The following is a 19,862-nucleotide window of genomic DNA, read 5'->3' on the forward strand; positions in this document are numbered from 1 at the left end:
TCACAGCGATACGCTGCTACTCCAAGGCCCACGGTCTTTGACCGTTTACTTTGGGCAATCCACTAGAATACTTGCTCCTTGCGGTGGCAAGTATGTCGAAAACCGATTACAGAAAGCTCGATTACAATAATATGATCAAAATGACAATACAATCTTTGTTTACCACTTTTCGCGCTTCCCGGAGTATGATTACGGCGTCTTGGTGCTTGTTGAAGTTGCTTGATGTAGTCTTGGCACCAACGTCGAAGATCGGATGCTAAATGGACACGAGGAAAGCGTTTGAGCGTGAAAACAATTGATGTCTCGAGAGCTGCTCGCGTCTGCCTTATATAGGCGTCCTGAGTCGACTCAGATAGGCATCTGGGTCGACTCCAGCTGACGTGGCAGATAAAGTTCTATCGGCTCCGCGGCTTATCCTTCCTGAGTCGACTCCAGCCTGGTTCTGAGTCGACTCCAGTCGCGGTGGCGGCGGAGACGATAAGGCCTTGACCTGAGTCGACTCAGATCGCCGTCTGAGTCGACTCCAGCATCGCTGGCGGCGACTTTTGTCTCGCTGACTTCCGGTTCTGTGCTGATTGGGCTGGAGTCGACTCCAGTACTCATCTGAGTCGACTCCAGACCCGAAAACTTGAATTTTCGGCCGGAGTTTCACTTTTTCAAGCTCTTCTTTCCTGCAAATTAAGTTAGCTCGAAATACATAGTAATTTACCAAACCGGTCAGCTTACCGAACCGATTTCGCGTCTTAACTTCGGATCTCCGGTGAGATCCTGGGTTAGACCGGCGCCTACTGTCCCTCGTAGGAACGCGTTCTCACCCACTCCCCTCGGGAGAATTTACCTGATGCCAACTCAGTCCTCCTGACCTGTTGGACTTTTGCTCGGCTCTGTCGTTGCCCCCCAGGACTTTGAACGCAACTGATCCTCCTGATCAGTCCATTCTTCTCTGCAACTTGGTCCTCCTGACCCAAGTCCATTTCATCCGCAACTACCCAAGTCCGGATCTTGCCTGGTGCACGTTGACTCTGCCAAGTCTTCTTGCCTAGACTTACTAGGACTTAACCTGTTGCCTAGACTTACTAGGACTTAACCTGTTTCTCTGCAATCTCATTTCAACGTAGTTAGTCAAACTTCATACTTAACTTGATCCTAGTTCCATAATCAAAACACAGGTTTGACCCGCTAGTGCTTCCTGCACTAACAAGGTCACAACTAAGTTTTGACATATCTTGAAAGACCATAATAAATTTTAAAAGATAATTTTGAAAGAGAGTTAAAAATAGATTTTCTAAGAGGTTTTTCAAACCAAGTTATTTTACAAGAATAAATTTTGAAAGTATTTTAAAATTTTAAAATAGTGTTTCATAAGTATTTTCAAAATAAGTTTTTGAATGAGTTTTTGAAGATAGAATTTTCAAGAATAATTTTTCAAAGACTTTTTCAAGACGGGGTTTTCAAATTATTTTTCAAAATAGGTATAGAAAATTTTTGAAAATCTAATCATTATTCTTTTAAGTCAGAATCTCCCCCAAAACTTGACACATCCTCAGGGCCCTTTGTTAACCACAAAGCAATCTCCCTGTGTGTCTTAAGATTTGACTCAAATTAAAAGAATAATGGATAATAATTTTTGAAATATGGTTTGAGATAGAGTATTTTCAAAACTAAGTATTTTCAAAATAGATAGATTTTTGAAAAAACTACTTATTACCCTTTTGAAATTAGAATCTCCCCCTTAACTAGACACGCCCTCAGGGCCCTTTGTTAACCACAAAGCAGACTCCCCCGTGTGTCTTAGGGTTTGATCCTAAATCAAAAGAATAATGTATAAAATAAATTTGAAAATAATTTTGAGAAAAATAATTTTTAAATTAATTTTACTCTTTCGATTTGGACCTCCCCCTAAATCTGACACTTTCATAGGGCTCTTTGTTAACTACAAGGCAAACTTCCTAAGTGTCTTAGAGGTTAATCTAAATCAACCAGAGCAAATAACTTAAGATTTTAAAATATAATTTTTTTTTGAACTTTTAAGTTTGGACTTCCTCTAAATCTGACACTCCCTTAGGGCTCCTTGTTGACCACAAGGCAATCTCCCTATGTGTCTTAGGGGGTGTTCCGGGTTAAAAGAACAATTTATAAACTATTTTGCAAAATAAGATTTTCTAAAGATAATTTTAGTAATTTTTTTAAACTAGATCTTTCAAGAATGATCACCTCCTAAACTAGATACTATCTTAGGACATCCTTGTTGACCACAAGGATTTTCTGCCTATGTGTCTTAGGGTTCTTAGACTCAGTGTTGACCTAATGGTTTGTGTCTAAGTATTGGTCAACCAATTTTCAAATATATAATGTTTTGAAAGATATAGTATAGGTACACACAACAAGCATGAATCTCAAGTAAATATCAAGTTTTCAAAAATAGTTTTTATAAAAATATTTATAATAGTTTTTGAAAACCTTTTTCAAAATATTATACTTTAATTGTCTTTATCATCTCACTCATTCTAAGTATTGCAATACAAGGCATACAAGGGTTACCCTATGAGTTATGTGAGATGAGTTATCAATTTTATCTTTATTAAATTTAAGTTAATTTCTAATGAATGTTTGACCTTGTGTTAGATTCAGGTTTAACCGTCAATCAATTAAGTCCACATTTCAAAAATCATTTCCAGACAGTGGCGAGGCACAGGGGCCTTCTTGGGTATCGGAACAACGACCACGTTGTAAGACAAAACTGATTCAAGAAATTATGACCTTAACCAATTTCTTGAGAACCCTTAGTCTAACTAGTCTAGGATGCGGCAAAGTAGCTTCGGTTAGTTCAACTTAGCTAAGCAGACCAAGCAAGGTACTCCTTACCCCACTTGACTACCCAGACCAAGCTTCCCTAATGTACTATCATCTCGCCCCACCCTGGTCTAATTTTTTATTTATTTGAGATAAATTTAGATTAATTGCATTTGAATTATTAATAATTGAATTGGTTAAATTTGAATTAGTTAAATTATTATATTTAGATTTTTTAATTAATTTATCTAAATTAGATGAGTTTTCTTTATTTTTAAGATCTAAGTTTAAATTTTTTAATTTATTTAATTTTGAATTATTCAAGTTTAAATTATTTAAATTATTTAAATTATTATCTAATATTTCTAGATCTAACTTTTTCAAATTTGAATTATTCAAATTTGATTTAGTCAAATGATTTAAATTTTTATCTAAGTTTAAATTTTTTAATTTATCCAAATTTGACTTTTTCAAATTTGAATTTGTCAAATTTATCTTATCTAAATTTGAATTTTTTGGATTATCTAAATTTTCAAATTTATCTAGATTTGAATTATTCAAAGTGACTTTTTCTAATTTTTCTAAATTTTCAGAAAAGTTATCTAAATTCGTAGAAAAGGTAAATCTAGCATGCATATGCAACCTAGGGGTATTTTTGTAAATTAAATTACTTACCCGAATCACTTCCCCTAATTCTGGTTTCTTTGCTATCTTCCTCTCCGGACACCAGTTCTTGTAGTGACCACATTTCTGGCACTTGAAGCACTGGATATGATCCTTGTTTCTTCAAGCTCCTAGCATCGATTGCTCTTTTGCCGCCGGTGGTGCCGTTCGAATCTTTCGAGTAGGACACTTATTTTTGTAGTGTCCTCTCTCCCTGCACTTAAAATAAATAATATGTAATTTAAAAAGAACTTTAAAGTTACCTTTCTCCCCCTCCATCTTTGTCGTCTTTCTCCCTTGACGGTTAGTACAATCAAAAGCGCACCGACTCTGATACAAATTGTAGGATCGCTGAAACACGCTAGAGAGAGGGTGAATAGTATGTTGTCGCTTTTCGAACTCATTCATTTTCTATTAAAGTACTTGCAACGGAATTAGTAAACAAAATACAGGGACTCGCGGATTTTACTTGGTTCCAAACCCCCCAAGGTTAGTACATCTAAGGCTTATGTACGGGAGGCGCCCATTCACTAGTGGTCTCCTTTCCGAACCTTGTTCGGAGGCGAAGAAACCCATCTTACAGTCCGATAAATAATATAAATAAATTAAGAACAGAAAGGACAAGTAAGAAATAAAAACCAAACAGATAGTCGCCGATCTGGAAGTCCGAGCGCCGCGCACTCCTCCTGGACCTTCCCCGGTTGCACGTGCCTTACCCCGTTCGCGTTCAGAAATATCACTTCTTGGAGAGGAGAACTTCTTAATTGATATGTTCCATCTGTGCACGTTCACCTTCTTTTATAGGGCACTCGAGTCGACTCAACTGGGATCTCGAGTCGACTCAACTGGGATCTCGAGTCGACTCGAGTCTGACGTGGAGCTTGTCGATAATATTTTCTTTCTGCTGCATTATCCGGACTTTGAGTCGACTCAAGTGACCATTCGAGTCGACTCCATCTTGAGTCGACTCAACCCTTATCTCAAGTCGACTCCAGTAACTTTTGCTCAGGTTTAATTAAATTGAAATTAAAGTTATTAATTAAGTTTAAGTATTAATTAAAGTTAAAATTATTTAATTAAGCTTTAATTATTTGAATTAGGATTATTAATTAATTAGGACTTTAATTGAGTTTTGAATTAATTAATTAGGATTAATTTCAACTTAATATCTCACCCATTCTAAATTACCAAATATGTTAATCCTATAAGTTATGTGAGATAGTTTGTCAATTTAATCTTGAATTTTAATTATGAACCTAGAAGTTTATCTAATCTTATGTTAGATTTGGATTTAACCGTTAGTAAGTTAAATACACATTTCAAAAATTGACTTGTAGAACGTGGCAAGGTAAGGGCCTTCTTGGTTATCGAAGGAACAACCACTTCTTAGACAAAGCCTTTTTAAGAATTATATATTTAACCTTCTTAAAAACTCTACTCTAACTAGCTCATATTGAACTAAGGTAACTTCAACTAGTTTCACTAGGCAAATTGCACCGGATAGAATGACTCAACCTAGATATTCATCGATCAAATTTTCCCAGCCTACTATCATCCCAATCTCTTCTGATATTATATTATCAATGTTAGTTGAACTTTTTCTAACTAACCATTCTAAATTAAGCAGGAGTTGAACTAAGCATGCATAATAAAAGCAATAAATCAGACAATTGTGCAATTTAATTATCTAATTATAAAAATAATTTTTCTATTGGCTCCCCCTAGATTATAACCTTGATAGAGTTTATTTAGATAGTGAATTAGATCCTTGTGGACCAATATTGATTCGCTCTAACTTGATTAGTCAAGTTAAACTTAGAAACTCATGCTTGGACTTGTGGTTTATTATTTCGATTAACTAATGATAAGTATGATCTATATCATTTCTTAGCCTTGTATCTGAGTCTGAATCAATTGTATACGACTCTTTGAATTTCAAGGATTATATTAAGGTACTTGAAGCCTGAGGTGAACCGTTCCAATGAACCTTTAAAGTCCTCAACTTGATTTTCAAAGTGAAATTTTCTTCCTCAAGTTATTGAACTTGAGTTGAAATTCCATTTTAAATTTATTCAGTTGAGGCACTTGAGCTAGTCTTCTCCTTAAGGATTTCTACTTCCTTATGGATGACTTGATCAGGACAATGGACTTAGCTAATTTATGAGTCAGATATCTACTAACATCATACAATTTATCTACTGAGTTAGGGCTTACATTGAAGTTTGGATCTTCGGAAACGGATACGGATCTATAGCTTGAATCAGACTCGACTTCAGATTTAGATTCTAATTTGGACTCAATTTCAGACGTGATTCTTGCCAACATCACTAGGTGACTCACTTGCTCTTCTTCCTCCGAAGATGAAGATTCATCCCATACTGCCTTCAAAGTTGTCCTTGTCCTTTGTTTATTTTCCTTTTTCAATCTTGGGCATTCAACTTCGAAATAACCCTTCTGGTTGTACTCGTAGCAAGTTGCTTTAGATTTAGGAGTCGTGGTTCGGTTGGATCCAGATTTCTTGGATCGGACCACCCTTTTTTTATATCTCATTTTGTGAATCCTTTCTTCTTCTTGAATAGTTTTCGGACTAGGTTGACCAATTTGACGGCGATTTCATCATCGTCTTCTGATTTTGATTCGTCCGATTGTAATTCAGGCTTGGTTTCCTTCTTTAGTTTATCTGCAAACAAAGTTATACCCTTCTCGGATGTAGTGGAATTAGATTGCTCATGAAGTTCAAATTTGAAAAATAACTCGTCTAATTTTACCTTTGAAAGACCCCTTGAAACTTTATAAGCATCTACCATAGATGTCCACAAAGTATTTCTCGAAAATGCTTTCAAAGCATACCTGATCACGTCTCAAATTTTCACATATTGTCCGATAGCATGTAGGTCATTAAGGATGTCATGGATCCTCATGTGCAGTTGGCTTGCTGTTTCTCCATTTTGCATTGTTATATTGTATAATTTATTGAATAATAGTTCTCTTTTGCATACCTTGGCGTCGAATGTCCCCTCGAGCAATTCGACTAGCTTGTCTCATAGGTCCTTCACACTGATGAATGGTCTGACGCGGTTCAACTCTTCTTTGCTTAGTCCGCACTGGAGGGTTTGGGTTGCCTTCACATTATCCTCGATTTTCTTTTTGGTGGCGTTGTCCCATTTCTCGCACCCTAGTGGTACCCTTGCTCATCGGTCAAGAGTGTAAACCCAATTTGGATGACAATCCAGGTGTCCACCTGGGTCTTTAGGTGGAACTCCATTCGGCCTTTCCATTAGCCAAAGTCATTGTCGGATAATAGCGGCAGTCGGACGGTGTTGTAGCCTTCCTAATGGGCCATTCAGAAAAACTTGCAAAAAAACAAAGAAATATTCCAATCTTGGATTAGTAGTGCTAACAAACTAAAATGAACAAAAAAATGGAAAAATAAAGTGAAGAAAGTTGCTCGAATGGTGATTGCACCCATTTAGAGTGTCCCTGCTCTGATACCAATTGTAAGATTGAAAAACACACTAAAGGGGGGTGAATAGCATGTTTCATTTTTTTCACTCATTTTCGAAAACTTATTTTGTTTATAGAAGATGGCAGCGGAAATGAAAACAAACATACAGAAAAGACACATTTCTTTTTACTTGATTCATAGCCTCAGACTACTACTTCAAGGCTCGCGATCCTTGACCATTTCATTTGACAATTCACTATTAGTCTTTTTCTCATAACAAGAAGAATACTCGTCTTTACAAGAATATAGACTAGTAACAAGTTTACCATCCTTTGAAATTAATGTAGGAAAGACTGATTAAAAAGAACTGACAACTTTTATCGACACAAAGAATTCAGAGAGTTGCAAATGTCAGAGCAGCAAGTTGTTGTGTTGTCATCATTTTGGAGCGTAGCAAGAGTTAGAGCACTTGGAAGATCTTGTTCTTGAAGCCTCAGACAAGGATTTCTTTTATAGGCCCAGATCGGTATATTGATCCCCCTGATCAGTATGCTGATCACTTGGGAATTCGAATCTCGATTGACTTGATCAGTCTACCAATCCACCCTTCCCCCAATCAACTTTGATCAAGTCAGCTTACTAATTAGACTTCTCTACCACGTCAGCACCGCGGTCTTTATCCACGACCATGCCCTTTGCCACGTCAACATGTCAACCCTTATCTTCTCGCCACATCAACAAGATCAAATTTTATCTCGTGCCGCGTCAACAATCCAAGACGATCCAGTCCATGTCGGATGCCACATCAGTGCTCAAAACAACTGAGATGATAGCTCATCGTTCGATCTACAAACCAATTGATCGGTGTATTGAACTTTCGGTCTACCAATCCAACCGATCAATCTACCGATCCTGCAACATAGATGTTAGCACATACCCTGTAAAACAGTGATGGCACAATGATATGAGTTTTGACAGTTCCCTGACTGTCCAATCTCAATTTCAAAATTCATGTAAATTCCTTAGTCGGACCAACGCCTAAGGATGCCGTCGTAAAGAGGGCTTGTCTTTACCTATTCTTCCTTTCAAAAAAACCACTACACTGCAAGAGCTTACCTTACCAAATCTAGATCTTTCAGACCCATCTGGACTTCCTGCTCAGCCTCGATCACTTGATCCCTAGTCCTGTCCGACTTGATCTCTAGTCTTCTCTGACTTTATCAAGTCCCTCCCGCTTAGGTCCCTGATCTACTAAAACTTATCTTACTTGGTCCAATTGACCCATTAAGATTTTCCCTTATCTAACCTCCGGTTACGTCTTCATCTTACCTAGTTTGATTCAACTGACCCACTAGGACTTTCCTTGTATATTACCTGCACACTTGATCATCCTTGTTAGATCACAAATAAACTTAACTTTGATTCTTTATCATTATCAAAATATCAATTTGATTATCTAATGCTTCCTGTACCAAGAACTATAATCTAACACATTTGTTCCTTAGTCAAATGCTCTCAGTAAACATCTACCTAGAAAATCCAAAATTACTAATCGTTCATAATATCCCAAACTCACTTAGTCTTTATCTACTAAGAGACTCATCTTAGTCTTTATCTACTAAGAGCCTCATCTTTGAATTTTTCCTAGATAACTATTGTGCTTGTAGTCAACCTTAACCGGTTAAGCCCAACACGTTGAATTTCCCCATTTACCAAGGACCATTTAGAATTTTTATCAATCAATATTTATTGAACTTCTTCATCTATTTAGAACTTTTTAGATTTTTTATTTTCTAACCCTCATACCCGATCAATCTTGATCAACTTAAATTTTAACCTTAATAATTATTAAGTCATCACTGCACCTACAATTACCAATCAAATTCTTGACAAGCCCATCAAAAGACACAAATTAAACTTAAATCTTTGAAAATAATCTGAATGGATTCAACCTTTTCAAGTGTTGCAACCATTTCCCTGAAATAACGTCAACGTAGGCATTTAAATCTTAGTATGTAATCCTTTGTATTGACTACACAAACACTTGAATGTTCAACACTAAAGCCATATTACACTCCAAATAAAATTCAATAAGTGGATACACTGAAAGCATAAAACTTTCAACTATACATCAGCCCAGATCCTAACATATAGATTTTCAAAGAAAATATCCAATAAGAAGAGCACACCAATCAGGAACTAACATTTAAGCATGTTCCCCACAACAATCTTTCTACTATTTAACATAAGCTACCCAAAGGTAATGTGGAACAAGTCTCCACTTTTTTTTTCTGAATCACACAAGTTGACACTCACCACTGAGAATCATGAGGCAGTATACAACATCTCCAATCAGCGGGTATAGGCAATCAGCATCAACTACACCTCCTCCCTTCTATTGTTGCTTTTTATAATATTGAACTTGCAGAGAGGGCAAGTGGCATTTATCTGCAGCCATTTATCTATGCAGCCACAATGAAAATGGTGGCTGCATGGAAGTTCTCGTAGCTCCGCCCCATCTTCATATGGTGAAAGGCAAATGCAGCACTCCTACATGTTGAAAAATAAGCGCACCGATTTATCAAACTCGGTTGTGTTATTGGAAGAGAGATACAGCTACAGATTGAAGATGCAGAAGCATGCAAATGACAATGGCTTTGAGACAGGCACACAATTAAAAGTGGAGCAATTTACTGCAGCCTCCGTGCGATCAGTAAATGATTAGAGAATAATTTTTTCTGTGCTCCTGGTTTTTACCTGATAACTAATTGATACACAATATAGCAACCAGCAATCAACCAAAAAAAGTGAAATGGTCAAGCTCGGAAGCTTACAGCATCCTCTGCTGAAAGGGCATGCTCCACAGGTGGATCACTTCCACACTCGGTCATGATACCACTAGAAGGCCCTGATATCTCATCAAGCTTTTCAGAATCTTCAATCTTCCGAAATTTGTACTTTGGTAGTTGGCATATATCTTCTTCAGATGCTCCTTCCTGTTTTAGAAATGAAATAAAAGAATAACAAATTGAATTTTATAAACCATATGCCACAATAACAAATATACCAATTTACACAATGCACAGCATAAACAGTACAAAGAATAACAAGAATGTCATGATGGCATGGCAATATCCAGTGGTGGTCAGTAGATCAAGAATAAGAAATGTCCCCATAAATTCCCCAAAGAGCCAAAAGGAAATCATTACAAGAAGATATGAAATTTATTAAAAAAAAATAACATTGCCAAATATTTATGTCTCCACCATGTAACTAAATGTAGACACTAGAAGCTTCTACGAAAGCATCATTATGATCAAAAGCTCAATATAGAGAAACACAGAAATAAGACGAATTCTCAATGAGAGCATCTATAAGAATTTTACTATGTTTTACAAATCACACACAATAATTTTTTCCCCCAAAATCAAGCACCATTAGAAACTAAGTGTGCCTGTTAGAAAATCTGTGCCATTAAGAAATATTCCCCCAAACAAATTGATTTAGCAAAATTAACCTTTTATTGTTAAAAGTAATTTTCGATGGCTCAAATAGTCATTTATTACTCAAAAGAGAAACTATGAATTCTTAAGAAAAAAAATTATAGAGTTTAAGACCAACTAAATTGTGTTAATGACAAGAACACCTTGATGGTCATACACTCGTAGAAATATAAGTAGATAAGATAAGAGTTCCTAGAGTCCAAAGAGCAATCTCATTTTATGTTTTTGACAAGTCTCCTACATGGGTCAACCCTATATTCTAGTAGAATAAGGTGGGATCCCTGTATGTTGTGTAGGTGAATCATTGCAAATTCCTAGTAGACTGGTTATGGTCCTAGAGCTCCTTGAAAGGTTAGTCTCATCTTAAAATGAATCAGCATGAAAAACAGATTGTTTTTTGTTCCTCAACCCATTGTGCGCTTAGCCAACAAGCTTCCTGAAATTGCAATACAAGCAGACTACCTACAGCAAAATTGATGCAGCACAACAGAGCGAACAAGGATACAATCCTCACCTAGAGGAAAGCTATCAATTCTCATCCAGAGAAAAAGAAATTATAAATTGTATTATCTCAAAACATGATCAATACATGAAATCCTAACCCTTTTTATAGTTTGAGAACACAACCTATTCTTTATAAAATAATAGACTTTTCTCACAAAACCCTAATTTTTCTAATAAAAACCTAATAGACTTTCCTAAAAAAGCTGAACAACTTTTTTAAAAGTTCGAACTAACTATAAGAATTAACGACTTAAATAACTTGTAATAAAATTAAATTCTTGACTGCGTTATTCTTCTCAACGGAAGAGAACTTGACTCCGTCAAGTGGGAAGATGGAGCAATTTTGAAACCGAGACATCATTTTAGCTAAGTCAAATAGTATCGATTTATTTCTTCGACCGTTTCTTTTTTATGTCAATGTGTTTCCTTACTTGGTCAAGTGGGAAGGTGGAATAGTAGCAAAGCGAAGATGTCTTTTTTGTCGAACCAAATAATTGTTGGTTTGTTTCTTCAATATTGCTTTTTGATGTCAATATAGTTCTTTATTTGCATTAGAAATCCTTGTACCACTACATGACAATACAACACTTTGGTAGAACATTCTAAAACCACATTTTGATAGCCCTACATTAGTCAAAGAAACAAAGAAGATCATATTTGGGCTCTACAGACTCACAGGAACTCTTATTTGCTCAAATTTCAGTCGTGTAGTTTAGGACTGTTGTAGAATATATTGTAAATATGGATAATTTGATTTAGATTTATTTGATTAGATATTATGGGCAGATTGAGCGGATGCAGATTTGGACAAATTTTATCATGGGCAACTTTGGACAGATGCAAATTTAGATTAATTTCATTTGATTATATTTCATTTGATTATATTTCATTCCATAAATAAGTAGGGAATAAGTATATGAGTAACAATGATCCTCATGTACATAATTCAATATCAAGAAATTCTTCAATCTACCAATTCTTTCTCTTTCTTTATCTCTCTGTAGAATTCTTCATAGTATCAGAGCAATCTTTTATTAAATCTATTCAGTCACAAATGCTACCTCCGACACAGTAAGCCATCTCTTTCTTCAAGGCGTAGCAAACTCTTGGCGATCACAGTCTTGTTCTCGCCCATTAACTGCAACAAAAATCAAAAATCATGCCAACCCTAATGCTCCCTTCGGAGTCTAAGGCTCATATATCACCGATTCAACGGTCTGAATTATCTTGAATGGTCGTAGTCCGTAAGGATGTATATTTGCAGCAAAGTGAAAGAGGATTTTCTCGCCAGCGTCTCTATTGCACCCTCGCCCGAAAATCTAAAATACAAATTTGAAATGTTGAGAATCACATGGTGATGTCTTGACTGATAAATTTGATGACCAATGAAATCGGAGAAAACTTTCTCCTCAACCAATCTACAAAGGATATATGGGAAGCTGTGAAGGAAACATACTCACATTCAGACAATATGTCGAAGTTGTTCGAGGTCAAATTGAACTTTCACGACCTTAGACAAGGTGAGCTATCTGTTACACAATATTTCAACACCCTTTCTCGTCATTGGTGGCAAGTCGACATCTTTAATGTTCACTAATAGGCTTGTAAAATCGACGCCGAACTCCATCGGAAAATCAATGAGCAGAAGAGGACGTTCAAGTTCCTGTTTGGATTAAACTCTTCACTAGACAATGTACGCTCACGCATTTTTAGCCTCAAGCTGCTGCCAAGTGTGTGTGAGGCATTTGTTGAAGTCCACCTCGAGGAAAGCCGACAAAAGATTATGCTCAGGCTGACTACTGCTGCTGAAGCATCTACACTTGCGACTCGTCGATTCCAGCCTCAACTCAACGACAACAATCACGAGCCTCAACAAAATGATGGAGACAACCAACTGCGGTGTGGTCGTCATTGGTGCAACTATTGTCGCAAAGCTGGGCACACCAAAGATAAATGTTAGATGATTCACAGGAAACCACACAACTGGAAGCCCAAATCGGAGCAGCACCCGCGAGCTCAGGTCGCCCACAATCAGCCATCGACATCCACCCCTTACAGCGCTGAATAGATTGACTTGCTGATGAAGATGTTGCTTGACCTACCATGTAGCGAGAGACATGGGAAGGTTGAGAAGCATGCTGGGTTCTTTTCCCAACACAGGCTCACTAAAAACTCAGCCCAATCTGAAATTTTAGCCCACTCAAGCCAAAAGGGCACACTGCTGCCTCAGCCCATCTGGAGCCCACTAGTTACTCATCCCACAATAAAGGTATTTTCCCTAATACCTTAAATATAAGCAGGTCTCTTGGGTGACAGATTATTGACTGGTGGGATCACATGACGGGCGATATATCCCTCCATAATTATATTCCATGTCGAGACAATTCCACTATTCGTATTACAAATGGGCCTACTGCAAAAATAGTCAACGTTGGTTCTGTAATGATAACGTCAAATATATACATGAAAAAAGTCCATGTTCCTACATTGAATTGCAGCGTATTGTCCATAGGAAAGCTGACTCATGATTTAAAATGTCTTGTTAAAATTTCTCCTAAATTATATGAATTTTAGGATATGGAAACGGGGAAGACGATTGGCAGTGCTGAATCGTACTCCGAACTCTACATTATTCATGGGACTTTGCCTTACTGTAGAAATTTAACTAGCTACCACGTTGCCTCTTCCAGCAATAAGTATGTCAAAATCATGCTATGGCACTATCGTCTTGGTCATCCAAACTTTACTTATCTTGAAAAATTATTTCCAAACTTAAATGTCAGTTCTTTTCAGTGTGAGTTCTGTCAACTTGCTAAACATACACGAGTATCCTTTCCAAGCTTATGTTATAAACAATCTAAACCCTTTTCGCTCATTCATAGTGACGTTTGGAGATCGTCCTGTATTAAAACTCTTATAGAAAATCATTGATTTGTTTCATTTGTTGATGATCATACTCATCTAACTTGGTTGTTTCTAATGAAAGATAAATCTGCAGTGAGTCACATATTTGAACAATTTTATACTATGATTCAAACTCAGTTTCAGACATCTATTCAGGCACTCAAAATCGGCAATGCTAAGGAATACTTTATCTCGAATTTTGACACTTTTCTATCCTCAAAAAGCATCATCCACCTCAGTTCCTGCGCTGACACTCCTCAATAAAATGGTATTGCTAAACGCAAAAATAAATATCTTCTCGAGGTAGCTTACTCATGTTCTCTTCCAATGTACCAAAAAAATTTTGAGGTGATGTTGTCTCCACAAACACCTATCTCATCAATCGAATGCCCTCTCGAGTTCTCAACTTCCATAGTTTGATTCAACTTCTCAAATCATACCCCCACACCAAGGTAATCTATCAAAATATTCCTATATTTGATTGTACATCATTTGTTCACATCCACCATCACAATTGTAGTAAACTTGATCCAAGATCCACCAAATGCATTTCCTCGTCTATTCACCATTCCAAAAAGGCTACAAATGCTACTCACCAAGAAAACCTACAACACCATGGATGTCACTTTCTTTAATCAACAGTCATACTACTCCAGTTATCAGGAGGAGAATATGAGTGAATATCATCATCCATCACACTGTTCCAAAACAGACTCCGACATCATTCACCCTCTATCCAATCCTCTTATGTCACATCACATTCCTTCACTTGCATCACCTCCTCCCGTAGTGAAGCAAGTTCGTGCATACACAAGACAAAAGACACATTCAGCACCAGTTCAAGAGTCAAAACCAGATCTAACTCCCGCAGATATTCACTCAAGTACGATACTCAATCATAAATCTACTTCACCTGTGGATGATAACCTTGACATTCCAATTGCTTTAAGAAAGGGAGTTAGATCCTGTACGATGCATCCCATCCCTAATTTTATTTCTTATAAAGGACCGTCACCAAATTATCGGGTGTGTGTCGCTATCTTTAATAATATTCAGATTCCAACCTCCATTGATGAAGCTCTCAAACACCCTGAATGAAGAAAGTTGTTGATGAGGAAGTAAAAGCCCTATAAAAGAATCGTACATGGTCTGTTTGTGAACTACCAAAGGGAAAGAAGGCAATTATGTGCAAATGGATTTTTAAAGTAAAACACAAAGATAATGGTACAGTTGAAAGACTAAAGGCACGTCTTATAGCCAAGGGATTCTCACAATCCTATAACATCGATTACCAAGAAACTTTTGCTCCAGTGACCAAGCTCAACACTTTCATAATCTTATTCTCTCTAGCTACAAACAAGGACCGACATTTACACCAACTAGACGTCAAAACCGTTTTTCTAAATTGTGACTTAGAAGAAGAAATTTATATGGAAATTCCCCCGACCTTGGCACCCATAGCAACAAGGTATGCAAACTTCACAAGTAATTATATGGTCTTAAGCAATCTCCCAGGGCATGGTTCGACAAGCTTGCTACTTCTATGACAAAGTATGGTACACTTAGTGTTAAGCAGATCACATCTTATTTGTGAAAATATCTCCTGAAAGACAGATCATCATTCTTATTGGCTATGTCGATGATATCATCATCATTGGTGATAATGAGAAAGAAATCACAAATCTAAAAGGGCTCATCACTCAGGAATTTGATATAAAATATCTTAGGAATCCAAAATTCTTCCTTGGCATGGAACTAGCTCGATCTAAACACGGAATATTCCTATCACAGTGGAAATACACACTGCATCTACTGAAAGAAATAGGCATGCTTGGGTGCAAGCTTGTGGATACTCCGATGGATGTTTCCAACAAAATTAGTTTTGGAAAGAACCATGCGTCAATAGGCAGGAGGAGATATCAACAACTTGTAGGATACCTCATCTATCTATCCCACACACAACCAGATATCGGGTTTTCCATTAGTGTGGTAAGTCAAATCATGAATAGTCCTATAGAAGAACACATGAACGCTGTCTACAAAATCTTGAGATACCTCAAGAATACCCCAGACAATGGATTACTATTTCAAAAGAACAAAGATCGAGGTATACATGTGTGTTCAAATGCAGACTGGGTTGGGGATCTTACAAATAGACGATCGACCTCGGGCTACTGTACGTATATCTAGGATAATTTGGTAACATAGAGAAGTAAAAAAGCAATATATGATTGCAAGAAGCAGTGCTAAAGCCGAATTTAGAGCTCTTGCACTCAGAATTTGTGAAGGAATATGGATTCACATAATCTTAAAAGAACTCAAAATAATCACAGATAAAGTTGTCAAACTATAATATGACAATTTAACAGTCATCAACATTGCAAAGCACTACAAGAAAATAGGTCTTTAACAACACTTAAAAGACATCGGTTTTATGGCAAAACCGATGTCTTTTACTTTTTTACAACGATTTTAACAAAAACCGATGTCTTTGAGAGGTTGATTGGAGACTACGACAACGATTTTTGGAGGATACAATAACGGTTTTAAAACCGTTGTCTATGTACGCTTTCAACAACGATTTTTGAAGACTACGACAACGATTTGAAAACCGTTGTCTATGTGCGCTTTCAACAACGGTTTTGAAAGCTATAACAACAATTTAAAACCGTTATCTATTTGCGCTTTCAACAACGATTTTGAAAGCTATAACAACAATTTAACACCGTTGTATATTTTCATTTTTTCTTTCCCTCTCTCCCTCCAAATATTTCTTCTCAAACCCTCGATCCCCAACCTCATCGCCTCCTCCCTCTCCCTCCTCCGCTTTTCGTCAATCCACCACCCTCCTCCTTCTTCCTCCTCCGCTTCGCCAGCCTCCGCTCCTCCTCATCCTGCCGCCATCTTCTCCTCCGCCTCGCCTCGCCTCGCCTCCCCTCCCATTCTCTGCCGTTTCCGTGTCCGAGCCCTCAAATCCTTCTCTGCGGCCCCCAAGACCGAAGACGACAACGAGGAGGAGGCGTCAAAGAATGGGGAGGGTTTCGATTCTGATGGATCCGTGGCGGAGAAGGCAGCCGGCGCGGTCAGGGAGACGGAGGGCGGGGAGTTCCCCGTGGAGGAGGAGTTCGATTGATGGCGGTGCTCAGGCGCGTCCATGCGCTCGTAGTCACCTCCGGTCTCTCCTCTGATGCCTTTACCGTCGCTCGGCTTCTCGCCAGCTGCGTTGTTCCTTCGTCCGGCGACCTCCGCCATGCCCGCACCCTCTTCGCTAGCATCGAACGTCCCACTCCCTTCATGGACAACACCATGTTCCGCGCGCTCTCCCGCAGTCCTCGCCCGGTTGAATCCATCCACCTCTACTCCCGCATGCTTCGCTCTGGCATCTGGCCGGACCGGCTCACCTTCCCCTTCCTGATCCGCTCGTGCTTGGTGCTCGGGTTCAGGGGCACTGGTTACTGGGTACTCGAATTGCGGGCAGTTGGGTCATGCGCGGTGGTTGTTCGATCAAATGCCTGAAAGAAATCCCATTTCGTGGAATGCTATGGTTGCAGGGTATGCAAAGGAAGGGAATACCAAGGAAGCACTGCAGCTTTTTGACAAAATGCCTGACAGAAATCTGGCTTCATGGAGCTCGATTGTTTCAGGTCTGCGATTGATCTTCAAGGAAGGTGATTGTGATTGTTGCCATTGATCTCCACATTTTGTATTTGACAATTGATACATTTTCTAGTCGATCTGTTGTTATTTGGATGTCGCTGCCAGGATATCTTCAAGGAAGGTGATTGTGATTGTTGCCATTGATCTTTATTACTTTGACTATATTCTAGTTGCCTTAATCTTATGGGTCCATTGAGTCTGCTTATGCTAAAATTCAATCATAAATGTTCCTTCATCACCAACACATTAATTATCTTTAGGTATCATCTACATTGTATGATGTAACAAATCATTTGGAACATTGTGGATAACCTACATGATTTATGAATCCTCATTTGTGAGATCATCAGTGGGAGCACTCTGTGAGACATTGTACAGTGTCTTGTTCATATGATTTCTTCCCATTTGTTACAACTTCATTCTTGAAATTATGATCAAATTATTTAATCCATGTGAACAAGTCTACATACAAATTAATATATGATGGATTCTCAGCTTTAAATTGGTACTCATGAGAACCTGATGATGGATGGGTCAATGAAATCAACTGAAGAACAATTGTCCTAAGACCAATACATGCTAAGCTCAATTTACAAGTTCAGCATTATATAGTTGGGATAAAGCTTGAAAGGCATTTCTTATGTTCTTCTCTGTTCTGCAGCATTAAGAAACATGAGTCTTATGATGCCCCTATACAGTCCAAGGAGATGCTCAGGTACTATTATGGTGAACTTTTGGTGTTAGATGTTTACTGAAGCTTCCTTATAGTCCTATCAGTTCTATTGGTAAGACACCAATGGTGTATCTGAACAATATCATAAAAGGGTGTGTTGCAAACATTGCTGTCAAACTTGAGATAATGGAGCCATGCTGCAGTGTTAAAGATAGGTAAGTTGTTTTAACTGTTAATGTATCTTTAGAACAGTTAATGTACTTTTTACAAGAAACTATACAAGGTTATATAATATATTTGCTCCGTTTTTTCAGGATAGAACAGTCAAATGGCTTTTTTCACTGTTATTGTTTCCTTCCATTTTTCCATATCAATATATCATAAAATTGTATAGGCGATAATTTCACTTTGTTCACATAATTTTTTTTCTTTTCAAAATGCCCTTAAAAAATCTTAATTCCTTCCTAAGCGAGTTGCTTTTGCATAAAATTGGTTTAAAGCTCAAGCTAGATTCCGTTATATTATGTAATGGTCGACACCATGTGGCATCTGCATAGCAGCTAGGTTGATGTTACATTTCTAACATGTTGGAGATGGTACACATATTCTATTATAAAGAGAATTTCATTTTCTTTTATTTTCCATTTGATTTGCTCCTAATGCCTCAACCTGTGACATCTACATGGTGAAAACCTGATGTGTACATTGACCGTTAGTTGACTGAAAACTTGACTTGGTCTTGCATTCATTGCTGCTGCCAAAGGCTACAAACTAATTTTGACTATGCCTGCTTCTATGAGCACTTAAAGCTGCAGAACTTGTCCTTAATTCTGCCAAAGGCATGAAGGGAGCAGTTCAAAAGGCAGAAGAAATCTTGAAGAAAACAACTGGTGCGTACATGCTCCAACAGTTTGACAATCCGGCAAATCCAAAGGTGACATTCTACCAGCAGAAGTTTTCTTGTTCTATTGCTATGTTATTTCATTCTATACTCTTACAGATACACTATGAGACTACTGGTCCTGAAATCTGGGAAGATACATTGACATTTTTATTGCTGGAATTGGCACAGGCGGAACTATTTCTGGTGTTGGCCTTTTTTCCTTTTTTTATTTCCTGAATTTCAGTCTTGCTATTCTTCCCTCACTTCTTCAGGTCATTGGCATTGAGCCTGCTGAAAGGAGGGAAACCTGGTATGAACTGCCATTATATGGTGTTTCTTATTATGCTTCAACATGCTTTTATGCCCTTAAACAAAACTCTTCACATATAGGTCCGCACAAGATTCAAGGAATTGGAACAGGTTTTGTACCCAGGAATTTGGACCTTGAAGTAGTAGATGAGATTTTAGAGGTATGAGCTTGTGAAAATTATTTGCTTTGGCATTTTGATTGTGTTATTGATGATTGAATTATTCACTAGTCATCTTCTCGTTGCATTTGATGGATAAAATCTTCTTCATCTGCTAGCAGTGCATCTACAGAGTACATACTTTCAAGCTCATATCCTATTCAATTATGTTTCTGATCGCTTCTCTTTTCAAGTTCTATTTCTCCTGTCAATAGTCTAAAAAATTTGAGCATTTTAAATCTGATCGCTTCTCTTTGTCCCCCAGCTTAAAGGACATGGTTCCACAGGTTTAGCTATCTCACTACTTGGTGCCAAAGAACAAGGATGATGGTGATTCAGATGAGGACGAAGAGGATGATGATGAACAAGA

At 37.7% G+C, this 19,862-nt stretch overlaps 1 pseudogene; it reads left to right on the forward strand.

The window, feature by feature from the left end:
- Window positions 1-17,106: 17,106 nt before the first annotated feature.
- Window positions 17,107-19,501, forward strand: LOC141834068 (cysteine synthase, chloroplastic/chromoplastic-like; annotated as a pseudogene).
- The last annotated feature ends 361 nt before the right edge of the window (window positions 19,502-19,862 follow it).

This window comes from Curcuma longa, chromosome 8 (genome assembly GCF_044706935.1).
Source record: "Curcuma longa cultivar G26 ecotype Majalengka, Jawa Barat chromosome 8, ITB_CL_G26_1.1, whole genome shotgun sequence".
In the NCBI taxonomy this organism is placed as follows: Eukaryota; Viridiplantae; Streptophyta; class Magnoliopsida; order Zingiberales; family Zingiberaceae; genus Curcuma; species Curcuma longa.